Source organism: Corythoichthys intestinalis, chromosome 5 (assembly GCF_030265065.1).
Source record: "Corythoichthys intestinalis isolate RoL2023-P3 chromosome 5, ASM3026506v1, whole genome shotgun sequence".
Taxonomy (NCBI): Eukaryota; Metazoa; Chordata; class Actinopteri; order Syngnathiformes; family Syngnathidae; genus Corythoichthys; species Corythoichthys intestinalis.
The window spans coordinates 58781319-58794738 of record NC_080399.1 but is presented as its reverse complement, the minus strand read 5'-3'; the positions used below and the strand labels follow the sequence as shown (position 1 = coordinate 58794738).

At 42.9% G+C, this 13420-nt stretch overlaps 1 long non-coding RNA gene across 3 annotated transcripts; it reads left to right on the top strand.

The window, feature by feature from the left end:
- Positions 1-2028: 2028 nt before the first annotated feature.
- On the top strand, positions 2029-11150 carry LOC130915753 (uncharacterized). 3 transcript variants are annotated; one of them, XR_009063138.1, is made up of 5 exons: positions 2029-2178; positions 2325-2451; positions 2553-6889; positions 7410-7674; positions 10677-11150. It is a non-coding gene; the product is annotated as an uncharacterized LOC130915753 (long non-coding RNA). The 3 variants fall into 3 exon arrangements; XR_009063137.1 differs by lacking the exon at positions 10677-11150 and having other exon boundaries at positions 7482-8949; XR_009063136.1 differs by lacking the exon at positions 10677-11150 and having other exon boundaries at positions 7410-8949.
- The last annotated feature ends 2270 nt before the right edge of the window (positions 11151-13420 follow it).

Genomic DNA, 13420 nt, shown 5'->3' with positions numbered 1-13420 from the left:
ACCAAGTCCGTCCAATGAACGTGAAAGCGGGTTTGCACGAGGCGCGCTCAGACTGGTAAACCCAAACTCAAAGTGGTGTATGAATTGAGTGGATTGAGGGACAATGCTTGAGCAACACCCAGAAGCTGAGGGATAATTTGCTGGGAATAGCCAGTCTTGAGTCCATGGGCGATAATAGCACTGGTTGAGCCCTGGTGAAAGTGTTGGCCACACTCATTGAGACAATGGGGACAACAAACCACATCCATACTACCCAAAAAACTATCAAGTGATCGCAAAGCATTGCGAGACACTGGGCTGGAAAGAGAACTTCACACTACCCAAAGTAAATTACTGCACTAAGGACTTCCTGGACTTCCTTATAACGAATGCGTTCAAGGAAGTGGAGAAGCAGAGGTGCACGACGTGACGTCGACCTGTGCGTCCGACAGCGTGGACCAGCCATCAGACGTACCGGGCATTTCACACAGTGACAAAAACGCAAGCCTGGAAGTCACAAGTGGAATTTTTGACAGGGAGTGGACGTTTAGTCATACCTGTCGAGAATGCAACTTTAGAACCGACGTGAGGTGCGAAAAGATGCAGATGGTGGTGATTCCATCACTACAGATCGATACCGAGGGAATGCCCCTAGAGGATCTTCTGTTTAGACAAATCTATTATGGAGATCAGTCCTTGCAGGTGTGTGAATAATGCAAAAAACAGAGCAAAGGAGAAAACTTATCAAAACCCCCCGAGGTTTTGAATATCCAATTAGAATGGCTTTACACCATTTCCGGAGTATCGCAAAAGGCATCCAATTGGTTAAATTTTCCAATGACAACCCTTCGATCGGGATGGATTAAGGCTTCTGAGAGTATTTCCTGCCGACGAAAGTGAGGACCAACTTAAAAGCGGCCGCCAACAGTCACGCGCATTAACGAGGGAGGCGCGGCACCGCTGCACACAGCAGGATGAGTCTCAAAGAGCTTGCATAGTAACTCGCGCAGCAGTTGTGGACGCTGAGGATGGATGAGCTCAAAGAGGTGTGTGCGGGCAAAAGTTGACTGTGGAAATGCAGCGACCAGGTGGGCCACTATAAACGTGATTATGGAGTCAACAGACAATGTTATTGAGGAGGAAGAAGATGAAGTAGCAAAACAATATTTGGAAACTTCTCTAACGCTAACTCATCTCCGTTCTGTTGACACAAATGCTGCTGAAATAAGTAACCGAGCACCTGAAACCACAAAACACAAGCTGAGTGACGGGATAGGCCGTACTTCACAACAAAATGTGTCACTAGCCCTCATGCGTAACGTCTTGATGCTTTTTTCTTCACATCAAAGAGTAAGCATAGAAATAAAAACACTAGGGATCTGAATAATCCCCCAGATTGCTAAAAAAGGCATACATTCAAAATGGAACTGTGCCGTCATTTCTAAACTGTTACATTAAGTGGCTAGAGAACTCGAGTACGAGTGAGTTCAAATTATATAATATGTAACCATTGACTACCATTATAATTAATATTTTTTTATTTATTTTACACCTGACGTAATTCATTGCAATTTACGTGATTTTTGCATGAATCTATTCAAAGGCGGACAGATAATGTGTGTGTGATCACTAAACCAACAGGTGGCGCCAGAGATCAATTAGTGATTTAATTAGTGAAACAGTGATGCCTTCCTTTCTCTCCGCGACAGCAGGTGTTGCAGTAGTGCATGGTCACACATGCACGCTCCTGCCCACGCGCCACTTGCAGGAACATTGAATTGCATAAGTTATTGACGGAAGCTGTTCAACCCAGGGTCGAGACATTTGTGTTGACAAGCAGCCGGTATCGTTTCGAGTCCGTTGTGCCTTCAAACAGTACATGCCATCGAAACCAGCGAAATATGGAATAAAAGTGTGGGCGCTTTCTGATGTAGTCACTTCTTATGCGCTCCAGTTGGAGGTGTACTGCGGAAAGCCTCCAGGGGGCAAGCGTGCTTCGAATGTTGGAATGGGGGTGGTGCTCCGCCTCTGTGACTCATTTGAAGGCCACATGGTGACCACGGACAATTTTTTTACCTCTTTACCGCTAGTGGAAGCGCTGAAGAAGAAGAAAATTGCTTTAGTGGGCACCCTAAGAAAATATAAAGGGGAGCTCCCTTCAGCACTACTGACAATAACAAACAGGCAGCCACTATCAAGGTAAATTTCTATTTATGTTGCATTTTCATCTGGCCGTTACATGTCTAAGTATGAAAAGTGCTATACAAATAAACTGTAATTTTATTTCATTCCATCTTGTTTGCTTTCACAAAACATATGACCCTTGTGTCATATGTACCAAAAAGAGGGAAGAATGTCCTTGTCCTCAGCACAAGACACTGCGACCCAGAGGTTCCGGAGGGCAAAGGCAAGAAGCCGCAGATAGTGCTGGACTATAACAAGTGCAAGGGTGCAGTTGACCATTTGGACCAGGTAAGCATATGTGCTTTGTCTGTCAAGGCTTTCTATCAAAGCTCTCTTGTCATATGATGTCATCTGATGGGTTTCTTTGTATGTTGTTGGCCTTTTTGCAGATTTGTGGTTCTTACTCCTGGCGCCGGCGGGCGCTAAGGTGGCCCATATGTTTGTTTCACCATACTGGACATTTCAGCGTACAACGCGTTTGTGTTGTTTACACACGTGGAGCCTGAATGGAACAAGCAAAAACTTTTCAAAAGGTGTCTCTTTCATGAAGAGTTAGCCAAGACTGAAGGAATTCGCCCCCCCCGCCAAGCTCTGGAAACGGCGACAGCTGAACGAAGTGCCGCTCTGCTGATGCTGCATCCGTGAGTCAACCGGTGGGGGCCAATATTCCGTGCGTTCCCTTCCTGTGTACTGACTCCATGTTCCAAAAGTTTGAAGAAGGCTCACCGAAAACAGGTTGACAATTTATTCGTTGACAATGGTCAAAAAACAAGGCAAAAACAGAGGAACAATGCTGGCTCCAGGGTCGTTAAAACAATGGCTACATAGCAATGTTTCCGAGCAGCGAAGCGTTTGTTATCTCAGTGTCCAGTCTTTTTGAAAGCTGCGGTGGAGTGGGCCGGGCCAAAGGTGTGGCTGGGTGTTGTCTTGGGATGATCCCCCTTGGCCAGTTTTGGGCGGTTAGGTCCATGCATGGCTGGGACGTGGTTGCCACAGCGACCGGCGCTGGTCTTGACGTCCCAAGCGCCCGCTATCAACTTTGTTATCCTGGCTGGGCGAAACGCTCCTTGTTTTAGAACATTGCTTGGAGTGGCCGGGAGAACTGATTGCAAGAATTGGTGCGTCAATCTTGCCCATGACGCACAGTTGGGCTTCTGTGATAAGATGGCGTTGTGTATCTATTCTGCTTCTTTTCATTAAACTATGGTGTGCTACTTGTTTTATATTCGGTGTTTTAGAGTAGTACAACAATCCTACAGTACATATGAGAAATGATACTATTCCCTGATTGATTGAATTACGGTTGTTAGAGTAATGCAAACAGTTAAACGGTGCTTACGAGAAACGGTTCCATCTTTTTCATTTCCCCCTCATGAGCCCCAACAGGGCTGATAAGGTGATTCACTTTACTGTGTCCAAAGGCATGGAGTGAAGTCTACCTAAACTATAGTTAGATGCTTAACTATAATGAATGTGTTAGACTAATACAAACAATTATATGGTGTGTGCGAGAAATTGAACTATTCCCTTCAACTCTGATCATGCCGGAAGTGACCTGCAGAAAGAGGAGGTGGTTAGAAGAGCCTGAAGCAGAAGGTGATGCTAAGCGGCCAGCTGCGGTTCCACTACCAGCCCCAGTGAAGCCGCAAGTGACCCGCAGAAAGAGGAAGCGGTCAGAAGAGCCTGCAGCAGAAAGTGAGGCTGAGCAGCGAGCTGCGGTTCCATCACCAGCCCCAGTGAGGCCGCAATTGAGAAGGAGGCAGTGTGGCCTCTGCAAAGTAAAATTGCAGGCTAAACACTCCTGTGCAACATGCGGGGTTGCTATTTGCAACAAGCACACAAAGAGAAAGTTAGTAGTTTACATATTAGATAAAAAGAATATAAACGGTCATTTTAGTAGTTGCTGTGTGCTCTTGTTAAAAGGGCAAATCTCGAAAGCAGAACGGTTTGTTTATCTCGGTCCATGATGCTTTTTTGTCGACAGCCGTTAGACAGCGGCGAAAACATTAGTGTTGTATCGGTCGCGAACGATTCGTTCTTTTTGAACGAATTGTTTGTGTGAACGAGACCGAACTAATCACCATCTGCACTGATTCGTTCTATGAAGTTGGTGCTTGTTCACTGCGTGGGAGGGCGTTGAGCAAGCGGCAGCGTCTTCTGACATCGCACACGACCAATCAGACGCCAGCCTCATCGCAGGCAGGGGAGGGACCGGAAACAGAATCAGGGCGTATGTCACTCACTTCCACGTGTGGCCAATGAGCAGCCAGCGTGCAGGCAGGGGGGCAAGACTGAGTTTTGTCACTTCCCGTTCAGTGACTCGGTCCTCCGGCTCCTGACCTAGCTTGCTGCTAACTTGTCTTTCCAGTAATGACTATGCGGTGAACGAATCAAAAAATGAAAGGAAAGGACTTTGTCACATATTTGTTAACGTGGAGCCTATCAAATGCAGCTCAAAAAGACAAAAACACCACACAAATCTAGCGAGCATGGTTTAGTGTACTACTTTTCTCAACAGACTCGCGACTACCTATTACGACATACTATCAAATTTACAGTAATTTAAAACACGGGTAGCTACGAAGCAAGCAAAAGCTGAGCTGCGGTCGCGTGACGGCAATGAAGGGGGCAAAGAACTGTCACTATATGGAGGCTTCATGGCAGCGATATTTACCTCATATGTGCACAGAAAAAAAGAATATTTAGTATGATCACCATAATACTGATTTACAATGAAACGGTATATACATGTCCATTTTTTCCAAGTGTTTTATTTTTTTTTTTTTCGTGTCAGGTGTTGGTTGGTTTGACAAATTATGTCAATCCGTCCATCATGTGCTACTCAAGCGCCCCAAAACAACGCACATGGACACGGGAGATGTCGCAATATGTCTACATTTTTCTTAACAGACTAATGAGAGTAGAAAGGCGATATCGTAAAGAGCAAACAATTATTTCTCGTCAGCATTTGACGATCTGAGATGCGGGGACGACAGGGGAGCTGACCGGATTATTTTATTTATTAATACCAGTGTAAAAATTCAATCCGATCACCATAATACTGATTTGCAATGAAACTGTATATACATGTCAATTTTTTCCGAGTGTGGATTATTTTATTTATTAATACCAGTGCAAAAATTCAATCCGATCACCATAATACTGATTTGCAATGAAACTGTATATACATGTCAATTTTTTCCGAGTGTTTTATTTTTTTTTTTCGTGTCAGAGCGTGTCGGTTGGTTTGACAAATTATGTCAATCCGTCCATCATGCGCTACTCAAGCGCCCCAAAACAACGCACGCGGACACGGGAGATGTCGCAATATGTCTACATTTTTCTTAACAGACTAATGAGGGTAGAAAGGCGACATCGTAAAGAGCAAGCAATCATTTCTCTTCAGCATTTGACGAGCTGAGATGCGGGGACGACAGGGGAGTTGACCGGATTATTTTATTTATTAATACCAGTGCAAAAATTCAATACGATCATCTTAATACTGATTTGCAATTAAACTCAAATATCAAAATGTAGTATTGTCTTTATTTCAGAGCAGCACATTCGACAACTAGCTATTTACACTTATAGTTTTAACAATAGTGACTAAAAATAATAGTGATGAGCATAAAAACAAAAATACAACAGAGCGAGAGGTAAATATGATGTGTTGGTCGTTCCATATTTATAAATTAAACTTTCGATTTATTTTTATTTTCGTGACAGCAAGCATGCTGCGTTAAATGTGATCAAGAACATGCCAAGTCCGTGCGCCCCCGACCCCAACCCCCCGCTCCCCCCACAAAAGGAAAATGTTTAACCGTGTCCTCAATCGAAATGCAAGCACGAGCCATGACTTTGAGCCTATAGAACTAGGACAGACGGCGCGGAAGTTCTCCTTCGCTTTTGCAGCAGCGGGAGGGAGGGAGATGAGGCTGTCTGTGTCGCTTTTGCAGCAGCGGGAGGGAGGGAGACGAGGCTGTCTGTGAAAGCAGAATGATATTGCCTGTCACTCATTACTGAAACTACGACGAATGGTCAATGTGTGCAAGAGAGGGAGGGACCAAGAATGTCACTTCCCGTTCAGTTATACTGCGAAGCGGTCTTTGGTGATTCGTTCGGCAACGTCACTTCCCGTTCACTAACCGAACGATTCATTTGGGCGGGGAGGGAGATGAGGGGGGCGAACGATTCGTTGAACGATTCGTTTGAACGAATCTTTTTACTGAACGATCCGGAATGGATTCGTTTACTCAAGTGAACGACAAATCCCGTCACTAGAAAACATCAATATGATGCCAACATGATCGCAGACATCATCAGACAGAGACTACAAAGCTCGTCGCCACATTTGCGCAACAACAGGTGCTGTGCCGAGAAATAGCCACCCTGTGTGAAATGTCCCCCCTGACGGGAGCGCCCACACGTAAACGGCTTTCTTGTTCCATGAATATGTATTATTTTACTGTGCTTGAACAAATAAATGTTATACCTGTGTGATTGTCATTGGGATATGGTCGTGAAAACCTGTAGACTAATACATTTCTGTTCAAAGATGGTTATGTGGCCCAGTCCAGGGCCTTAGAAAGAGGGTTACGACACTCCCATAGAGATCCATTATACGATTTTACTTCCGGGTACTTCCGGGTTACGGAGCCTCGTGTAGTTCCAAACATGGCTTCGATGAGAGCGGACCGCATTCATACGATGTAAAGTATATTCGGAGGTAAGTTGGCGAAAAAAACGATCCCTTTTGAATTTTCAACAGTCTGTATTTTATCAGAGGCGCTTTATGATGTATACGTTGAGCTTTATTTGTAGATGCGTAGCGTAATTATACATATATTTTATCTCGGTTGACGAGCGATGTTCTGCTACTTTTTAAGCTGAGTCTGCTAACAAGGAATGTATCGTCAGGGGTAAATTCATTGTCCCTACCTCTTTTAAGTTGCTAACTCTTTCAGAGGCCCTTTGTGTCGTACACACTCATCTGTATTTGTGAGTGTTGGTCGACGACCGGTTTATTAGCTCCATTTTGTAAGCTTTGAAGTAAGGTATCCCCCTCATGAAAGAGTACCAAGTCAATGCATGACAACCAAACACTTTGTGTTTGACAAAGTGACAACTTTACACCAAAATGTTTGACATTATTATATTTTAGAGATGTGTATAGATTGAAAAGTGATGTCAACAAATAATACACATTTATAATTTAAAAAAAAAACTAATGTATATTATTATTTTAGGTTACTTTTTCATGATCCACATCATGCTGCTGTCGGTCTACGTTCCTACCCTAACCTATAGTCACGACCCAGGACACGCTGGAGAGACTGTGTCTCGGCTGGCCTGGGAACGCCTTGGGACCTCGCCGGAGGAGCTGGATGAAGTGGCTGGGGAGAGGGAAGTCTGGGCTTCCCTGTTAAAGCTGCTGCCCCCGCGACCAGACACCAGAGCAAGTGGAAGATGATGGATGGATGGACATCATGCTGCTGGTGGTGCCTGCTGATGGTGACTGCTGGCTGTGCGCACTAAGCCCATTTTTTAAATGGCAACAAACAAACAAAAAAAAGCATTTTTTTTCATGTTTTGACGACTGACCATTGCCATTCATTTTTTTTCTGCTGCTCATGGTCCATGGGGAAACCATGCTGCACACAAACCATCACAGGTCACTGATCTAAAAAATGTTAGGTGTAAACAATGAACCATGACACCAATTTCACCAATTTTTCCATAAATATTGTGATTTTCTTTATCAAAGGTAATAAGTTGTTATTGTTATACATTGCACCATGTTGAGGAAAATCATAAGATGTTTTTCCTGTCTTGTCTTTGTGTTGCTTGGGTCCAAAATGAAAAATGCCTCTAAAGAGGTACAGGTTTGGTTTTGCTAAAATTAGGGGCTATATTCAAAATTTAGTTGTTTTGCACTGTTAAATGTCATTTGTTTGTGTTTCAGGTCAAACTAAGGGCCCAAGTACACCACATGCGTGATCGTTGCGTTTCCGGTCCGACTCCGGTAAAAAATAGCGCCGGAGCCAATCCGTTCCCATTATATCCTATTGTTCAACGTATACCGGCCGCGTCAGTGCTCCGGATTGACTGCGAACCACCTCCGGCGTGCCGCATGCCCGCCGGATGGTATAGGCTATTTTCTATTTCTGCCGGACACGCATCCGATAAAATGGGCGGAGCTGGGCCTGACGTCAAAAGCCCAGGTGCCTAATCACGGTTTAAACACGAGCGAAAATGGATGATGAGCGCTTCATCATGGAGGTGGAAAGTCACAAAGTGATATACATGCAGCAGATATTACTATAAGGACACCATTAAAAGCGAAACTGCAAAGTGTCCTATTATGTGTGTTTTTCTGGCAATTATATCAAACACGACGTGCTAAGCAAAAAAACAAAAAAAAAAGACAGCGTATCTGGAAGTGGTTCCACTGCGGAAATTCTCGTGCCCCGCGCACAAACAATCTCGGTTTGTATACAGAGTCGAGGGGGGCAAGTACGAAAGAGAAAAAAGAGACACCCACAAGTTTCGACCTGGTGGTCTATTCAAGACGTTTCTCTTTCTTTCCTACATTTCACTTGACTCTTCATAGAAAAAACAACAGTTTGCGCTGGCCACATGAATCTGCAGTGTTGAGACACCAATTCCAAGTACGCTGTTTTTTTAGTTCGTGTCGAATATAATTCGCTATCCATTTTATAAACATGACAGATTATTTATCAGTTGTTTATAACAGCTCTATGAGATGTTATGTGCCATAAATTTTAAATGTGCACAAAGATATAAACGCACCGACACAACCAAGGGCATAATAGCCCCCCTTCCCTCCATACACGGAGCCCTGATCTCAACATGATGCAGTCGATCTGGAATTAAGAGACAGACACAACTAAAATATTGTAGCGTCGCCGGGGCTGTCATAGGTGGGTTAATTTATGCACCAACGCGGGGCTGTCATTGGTGTGCTGGTGCACCAGCGCGACGCTCCGATTGGTGGACTAGATAGCGTCAGTGTAAATACAGTGGGGAGAACAAGTATTTGATACACTGACAATGGGAAAACCCATTGTCAGTGTATCAAATACTTGTTCTCCCCACTGTAGTTGTTGTTTTTGCATTGGTGAGGTGGCGTGAAGTTAACAAAGAAAAAGAGGAAAAAGGCGTTGAAGCTCATGTGTTGTTTTCGCGTCCAAACTTCCGCTTAGCAAACGTTACATTATCAATATGCAAGGAAAAAAATGTGCACTCTCTCTGCTTCTCTGATGAGTACATACTACAGACTCCGTGTGTTTGTCGTTGATTTAAATGGCACATTATCGCGCGCGATCATGCGAGAGCTCACGAGGGGACGGAGTTGGCGGACCGCAGCCGTGCAGCAGCCGGTATGATTTGCCTGTTTTTGACGGACTGCGTTGCACGCAGGCAACACTGAACCGGACCGGAACCGCAACGATCACGCATGCAGTGTACTTGGGCCTTAAGTCTATAAAATGGAAAATGTACACACACATATATGTAAGCATTAGAAAGTGCAACAGGAAAGAAAAGTGGAAAATAGAATTTAAAAGCTGTGACCACAAACCCAAATTTTTGGGGAAACAAATGTTTTTATATGTCAATACGAGAAAACAAACTTTAAACTACCACTTAGAACTAGGGAACAAAATATGTTATACATGGGGTTATCTTTAATATACTACCACAGGTAGGTGAATCAAGGAAATCTAGACATTTTCTGGAAAAACAGTATTTTAGTTGTGAAAAATGAAAAACCTCAGTCATCTAGTATTTCAATGTAAAAGTCGATTTCCCGTGCTCATGCTAACATTAACATGACACGTTCACTCCATAACATGAGAAAGTTCCCTTCTGTGTTAGTTTACATAGTTCTCAATTGTCGCCTGACCACTCCAAATGTAAAACTAGCCCTTAAATATATGTCATAATGCAATGACATAATCAAACAAGTACTTAGATACATGATTTGATCCATTTTTCCATAAATGTCGCAATTACCGCTGTCAGTTCCATTAAAAACCACGACAGCGCTGCTTGTGTTTGGAACTATTCACGCCCTACATGAACCACGTGACCACCCGCGGCGAGAACAGAGAGTGTCGCGACTCTCTTTATATGGCTCTGGCCCAGTCCACGATTTGTTACCAAAATGCATTACTAATATTTTGTGTAATTTAACTATTTAAAACTGATCTTACAATCGTAAATCCATTACTGTAATGCCTCCATGAAAACATGTTTTTACATCATTAAGGCGTTATAAATAAGCGCTTCCGGCAGGGGGAACATTTCACGCGGGGCAGCTATTTTTCGGCACACACCGGCCCGTTGTCGGTCAAATTTCATTTTACAGTTGTGACAACTGTGACGCTCAGCTGACCAAATGTCGGTTTATATTCGGGCCGCTGCCGATTTTGGGTACCCGACTCTTCATCGTGACATAAACTGGAGTATGATTGGAAATTTTGTGGTCTTAGGACGAGCTCTGATGCACGGGACCGGACCGGACAGGAGGAAACAGCGGTTTGGGCATCAAATATGGATCTGGCGTCTGGATCGACCGAAGCTTTTCCAAATAACGGCTTTTATGCAACTCATCCAATGACTTGACAGCGTCTGAAAGCACCGGGGCTTCCATAATTTGCAAGTGAATCCACCTTTACAAAGTGCGATCATTGACAATACGACACACAATGACGGACAATGTGGCGGCACAATACAGCGATCACATGATTGTGTAACGTTGGTGATTGGGGTTTACAGGGGTGTAACGGTACACAAAAATCACAGTTTGTACCTCGGTTTTGAGCTCATGGTTAGGTTCATTTTCGGTACAGTAAGAAAGCAAAATGCAAAATATAAATGTGCTAGTTGTTATTGCACACTTTTGTGCTTTCAACATTAGGAGCTTTAGCCTATACAAATCTAGAATTCTGCTCAAAAATAGAAAATCCAATATCTGAAATAAAAGTATTTTGAAAAACATGATATTGGCTCAGACTTTTTCTTTGAAAAAATATTTGATGTGCAAAATTTAACAGTTGCAAGTTTCTCATATTAACCCCCCCCCCCAAACAAATCTTTAGCCCTGATGACTTTCACTAAATCTTCATGGTTTTTTGCTAGAAAAATCAGCTTACCCACATTATCTGCAGATAGAGCAGACCTGTTTGCAGTTACAATATCTCCAGCTGTGGAAAATACCCTCTCACTGGGCACGGAGGTAGCAGGTATGGCGAGGTAGTGTGTGGCTAATTTAACAGTAAGAGAAAAGATGGCCTCATTGGTTTTCCACCAAAGAAGTGGGTCAGAATCCAGTGCAATGCGTTGACTACCTTGTATGAGGTAACCTCTTCTTTCACCAGCTTTAAAGCAGGCTTTTCTCCCAACTGAGTCTTGAAGAATGTACTGAACAGTTCAGTCATTGTGGACTGATTCTGGTGCCCCTGAGTGTCCTGCTCCTGAGGATGAACTGGCTGCTGATGTCCCTTTGGCCTCCTCAAAATACAATAACATTGAAATAATACAATAATTGTACTCATTAAACATTCATATTTGTTAACACCAGTTTCTTTGTTTCAAATTTAAAAAAGACATTTTTCAAAAACAAAAATGATTACCTTTTCTTCCATTGACACAATCTCTGTCATGAGGCTGTTGTTGATTCTCTCACAACAGACATCAACATGAGGTAGGGTCTTGAACCTGGGGTCTAGGGCAGTATATTTGTGGATGAGGTCTACAATCAGAGTATCGGTCCTCAAGGTTGTGTCTGATGGCAGCCTTGACTTCACTAACAGTTATTGTCTTTTTCACTGGGTTCCATAGATTTCAGCAATGTGGTTTTGAGGGGCAGGATCATAGATGCTGAGGGTGTGGCTTCAGTGCTTATTGTAGTGAAGGTTTTGAGTGGTTTAAGGACCTCAACTATCTCTTCTGCCATCCTCACATCCTGGTCAGACAGTGTGTTTATATCTTTGTTTTTCTTGATGACTTTTTCGGTCTGGGCTGGGTAGACTGCTGCCTGCTGCTCCAGGTACCTCTTCAGCAGATTATAACTGGAATTCCAGCAAGTGGGAACATCCTGGATGAGGGTGTGTGTTGGTATACTGAGCATCTCCTGTTTGTTTTCAAGTATGTGTGCAGCTGTTGAGCTACGGTGAAAGAGACAATCCTTTTCACTCTACCTAGCACTATGGACACTTGGTTAAGTCCTGTTGCCTTTTGTGAAGCTAAATTTATTGTGTGAGAAACATCCAATTTGGGGGCCCAGACCAGCTTCTTTTACTGCATTTACATCATTCCTTGCATTGTCGGTTGTGACAGTAATTGTTGTTCCTGGCCTCTCAAGCTTCCACTCCAATACAGTCCCCTTAAGTCCATCTGTTAGAATTGTGCAGGTGTGTTGTTCATAAATGGGCCAAGTTTGCAGAACATAGCTTGCTAAAGTCTACTCAGGGGTGATGTAGTGTGCAGTCACAGTTAAATAGCTCTCTGTAGCTGTGGTTGTCCATCCATCTGTTGTCAGTGCAATGGCAGATGCAGATGACAGATTTTCCGTAACAGCAGCTTTTGTTTTTTCATAAAGGCCCGGTATGGTTTTCAGTAGGGTTGGGAATCTCTTGCATGAAGCCGATTCGATATGTATCTAGATACACAGGTTACGATTCGATTAAAAAACGATACATTCGATACGATTCGATACAGTGTAAGAACGATACGGTTCGATAGAGTGAAAACGATACGATTGTAAATATTTGTTGTGTGTGTTTGTACAGTATTTTAAACATAAAAAAAACACATTTCTAATATATCAAAATTAAACAACAACATTTCATACCAATGTTGTTTTATTTTTTTATGAAAAAAAAATAAGGCTTACTATATGACCGTCATTTTGTTGGATGGGATTGATAATAAAATAAAACTCCAGTGACAGACAACAATAAAGTGCAGTAATTCAATTACTGTATTTCCTGGTGTTTTTAACACAAGAGGTAAGTAATTTAAGTGCAAACTTTCAATGTAAACATCTTACAAACAAAAAATATCAATTATATGCAGCAGCTCTAGAAAAAAAAAGAATTAAACCTGCTAGTGTTATCATAAATAAATAATAAATAATGCTTTACCACTGGTATAATTGGGGGAATAAAAACATGGCATTTTAGACAGGTCAATAATCATTACTTTAACCTAATACACAGCAAAGTCATTCACT